At 35.6% G+C, this 4,839-nt stretch overlaps 1 non-coding gene across 1 annotated transcript; it reads right to left on the reverse strand.

The window, feature by feature from the left end:
• Positions 1 to 319: 319 nt before the first annotated feature.
• On the reverse strand, positions 320 to 426 carry LOC128292289 (small nucleolar RNA R71). The gene has a single exon (XR_008282274.1). It is a non-coding gene; the product is annotated as a small nucleolar RNA R71 (small nucleolar RNA).
• Positions 427 to 4,839: the final 4,413 nt, after the last annotated feature.

The raw sequence follows: 4,839 nt of genomic DNA on the forward strand, positions 1-4,839 counted from the left end.
AAGCATAGTTAGACCTACTGTAGCTGCAAATACTTTTGAACTAAAACCTAACACAATTCAAATGATACAACAGTTTGTTCAGTTTGATGATTTGCAGGATGAAGATCCCAACGCTCACTTAGCAAACTTTTTGGAACTATGCGATACATTTAAAATTAACGACGTTTCTGATGATGCCATTCGTCTTCGGTTATTCCCTTTCTCATTAAGGAACAAAGCTAAACAGTGGTTGAACTCATTACCACGAGGGTCAATTACTACTTGGGAACAAATGACAGAAAAATTTTTACTAAAATATTTTTCGCCGGCTAAAACAGCTAAATTACGTAATGATATCTCTTCTTTTGTGCAGATAGATTTAGAAACACTCTATGATGCATTGGAGAGATACAAGGACCTTTTGAGAAGGTGCCCTCACCATGGGTTACCGCTTTGGCTTCAGGTTATAATGGCCTGAATCCTTCGACTCGAAAAATGGTTGACGCAGCTGCTGGCGGAACTATCAACAATAAAACAGCTGAAGATGCTTATGAGTTCATAGAAGAGATGTCATTCAATAACTATCAGTGGCAAGTCATGAGGACAAAGCCAACGAAAATAGTCGGTGTTTATAACGTCGATTCAGTCACCATACTCTCTAAACAGGTAGAACTCTTGAATAAGAAAATTGATGGGTTTCTTAGTTCTTCACAGGTTCACCCAGTAATGCAGTGCGAAGTAAGTGGAGATGGAACAAGCCATTCGGAATAGCAACCTTATGGCCACAACATGGATAACGAGCAATTAAATTACATGGGTAATAATCCTGAACCTCAAAACAATCCATATAGCAACACTTATAATTCAGGTTGGAGGAACCACCCAAATTTCTCATGGAGAGGCCAAGGAAATCAGCGACCACTTCTGGGCTACCAATAGCCGCCCTACCAATAGGAAAAGACCCCGAGCCTTGAAGAGATGCTCAAAAGTTTATCTTGTATCAGAAACTCGTTTTTAGAACACCAAAATGGCACTTAAAAATCAACAAGCATCAATCCAAGGGCTCAAAACTCAGGTAGGCCAGCTTTCTAAACTAATCTCCGAACAACCACAAGGTAGTTTGCCAAGTAATACTGAGCCTAACCCAAGGGAACAGCTCAACGCGATTAATGTTCAAAATGAAGAATGATTTGTTGAACCTGAGCCAGAACCGAGGCAAGAAACGGTGGTAAGCAAAGGTAAAGGTGAGGTAGATTATAATAAAAACAAACCAGTGACTGTCGAATATAAATCTCGTGTGCCATACCCCAACGTGACAAGGAAAGACCGCTCAGATGAACAATTTGGTAAATTCCTTAAGCTCTTAAAAAAATTACACATTAACTTAACGTTTATTGAAGCTCTATCGCAGATGCCAAACGCAATGAAATTTTTAAAAGAGCTTTTAGCAAATAAGCGAAAGTTGGACGAGGCGTCGCTTGTGGAGCTGAACGTAGTTTGCTCAGCTATTCTCCACAATAAACTACCCAACAAACTAAAAGATTCAAGGAGTTTTACGATTCCTTGCTTAATTGGTAGTTTAGATGTTAATAATGCATTAGCGAATTTAGAGGCTAGTATCAACGTCATGCCTTACAAAATGTTTAAGCAACTAGGTCTCGGGAAACCCAAACAGACTAGGATGAACATTCAATTAGCAGATAAAACTATAAGATTCCCTAGGGGTATTATCGAAGATGTGCTAGTTAAAATCAATAAATTTATATTTCCCGTTGACTTTATTGTTCTAGACATAGAGGAGGATAGCAACACTCCTTTAATTCTAAGAAGGCCCTTTTTAGCAACTGCTAAAACAATTATTGATGTTGGCATAGGTGAACTCACGCTCCGTATGGGAGACTAAATAATCACCCTTCAAGCTCGTAATTCTGGCAAAACATCGGAAATTGAAGGTGATCGTCTAAACCATTTTACTAAAACTGACAATCTGGTACAACCTACTTTGCAGGAAATAAGTCTGAAGGAAGTACATGAGTCATTCCTAAGCAGTAGCAGAAGACCTATTCATGAAGATCGAAGGCTACAAACCGAGGAACTAGATGAATGGAAGACGCATAAACCGAGAACACATGATAAACCAAAACTACGCCAAAACGAGATCAACACATTCCCACATCAACTTAAGGTTGGAGATAAAGTTGTTTTAGATGTCGTAGATCCTCAAATTGTCACTACCACACCGAATGAAGGAATCCCTCTTATGGTACTTAGCATTTTCCCATTCGGTATAGTTGAGGTAAGTCATCCCAAGTTCGGCACTTTTAAGGTAAACAACACCTGTCTGAAACCTTATTTTGATGAGAATGATAGCAGGAATTAGGAGTATAAACTCCTCGAACCACTATGACCATTCAATGGAGAGGTAAGTCGAGCTTAAACTATAAATAAGCGCTTCTAGAGAGGCAACTCGAGCACTAACTGTATTAACTTTTTTAAAATTTAGTCTTCAACACCTAACCTATTAACAGAGCTCTCGAATAACAGGTTTTCCATAGAGACACGGCCAAGCACACGGGCGTGCTTAGGGCCGTGTGAAAATAGGGCAAAGATTTCCCCAAACATGGGCTACAATAAAAAGCCATGGTCGTGCGACATGGCTGTGGTCGAGCCTACCAAAACAACACAGGCATACGACACGCCCGTGTGGAAGAACCATGGTCGAACCTGTTAAATTAACACGGGCATGGACCTTGTATACACAGGCATGAGAGAAGTGAACGAAGCTAGACATGGTCATTCGACACGGCCGTGTGCACCCACACGCCCAACGAATACGGGCGTGTACTAAATGTCAGACGTGCCCAAATTTAAAATTCACGAATCACACGGGCTGAAATTGGGGAACACGGGCGTGTTACCTAGCCGTGTGCCCCAAAATCTATAAAAACCCTTCACTATTCATTGTCTCCCCACCCAAAAACCCTAACCCTAGCCACTGCAAGTCCACACGACCTCCCTGTTACGTCCGTGCGTTGCATTCAACTCCATTTTTGCCACTCATTCTCCCTTTTCTAGTGTTTGTTTACTTTTTTTCCCTTTAATTACACTCATTTTGCATGTTAGTTATCATAGAACTATGCATTTTTCATGATTATTTTCATCTTTCTATCACTCACATTTTATCCATAAAACAAGCTATTATCTTTTTCATGTACAAATTCTTACGCTTTATATGATTTCTCTGCTTTATTTCATTAGTTAGAAGTAAATATTCATGATTAGAACAATAGACATACTCATGCCTGTAGAAGCCCAAATTGCCCGGGCCCGATTATATCAAAACCCAACCAAACCTCTAAACCCACTAAAACCCTTAACCCATGACCCATTTACATCTACCCAAACCCATTACAAAACCCAATTATTAAACCCAATTCAAAAGCCCATTAAGCCCCCCCAAAAAAACCTAACCCTAAAAAAAAAAGAAAAAAGAAAAACCTAACCCAAAAAAAAAAAAGAAGAAAAAAGAAAAAGCTAACCAAATAAAAAATAAAAAAACCTAGCCACCTAACCACTTTCCCACTTGCCCTATTTTTCCTCCCATTGTCTATCACCACCACCTACAAAATAGAAAAAAAATAGAAAATCATGTAAAAGATGGCTATAAAAGCCATTCAAAAATCATGTAAAAGAAGAGGGGATTTTAGAAAGATTGAAAAGGAAAAACACAAAATCCTTCAAATTTTGAACACAAAAAAAATCAATAAAAGGTTGCATTTTTTTCCTCTTCTTCGAATCTTTTTCTTTCTTTTTGTGTTGTTTTTTTCTTTCTTTATATATATATATATATATATATTGTTAAGAATTTTTTTCACGATTGGTTGGTGTGCCATGATTGAGCTGACACGAACGATCACCCTATGATCGGCCCCCTTGGCCGGATTTCCTTTCCCCTCTCTTCTCCTTCTTTCCCTTCTTTTTTTAGGTATTTTATATATATTATGTATATATTTTTAATGCCATTAGTTATATATTTCTTATGTATATATTCTTAAATACTATTATATATACATATATATATATATTTTAAATACCATATTGTGTATATATTATTATTACAAATTATTACTATTGCTAGTATTATTATAACTATTATTATATTAGTGTATACTTTATGTACATATGTATATATATATATTTGTACATATCATTATTTTATATTATTGTTGTAAATTTTTATGTATATATTTTTATATATACGCTTCCTAATATTTTTTTATTGTAGATATTATTATTATTATTATTACATACTTTTATTATATGCATATATATATATGTATTTTATGTACATATTATTATTTTATATTATTATTACCAAATATATCATTTTTCCTATTTTATTATTAGTACATGATTTGTTTTTATTTTGTAAATATCATTATTATTGTTATTCTAATATTCTAGTATTCCATGTTAATATTTTTCATTAATGATATCATTTTTTTATGCCCTTTATCTATTTTTAATTTCTCACTTTAGGAAAATTTTTCTCATGTTTTAATTAATTTCAAAAATAAGGCAATGTACCGATTTAATATTAAACCATCGATTTCATCGCTATGTTGGGTGAAATTGCCTACTTGTGTTAAAAAGCAGGACACCCTTTCTAAAAAATCGAAAACTAAAATTCTCATTTTTCAATCGGATCACGATTAAATATTATATTGAACTCGTATTTTTAAAATCAAGTCAACACATGTTTATGAGATACCAATTTTGGGCGTCGCGAGGGTGCTAATACCTTCCTCACGCAGAATCGACTCCGAACCCCAATTTTTCTCTGGACTTTCATGTAGACCT

This window comes from Gossypium arboreum, chromosome 4, assembly GCF_025698485.1.
Source record: "Gossypium arboreum isolate Shixiya-1 chromosome 4, ASM2569848v2, whole genome shotgun sequence".
Taxonomy (NCBI): Eukaryota; Viridiplantae; Streptophyta; class Magnoliopsida; order Malvales; family Malvaceae; genus Gossypium; species Gossypium arboreum.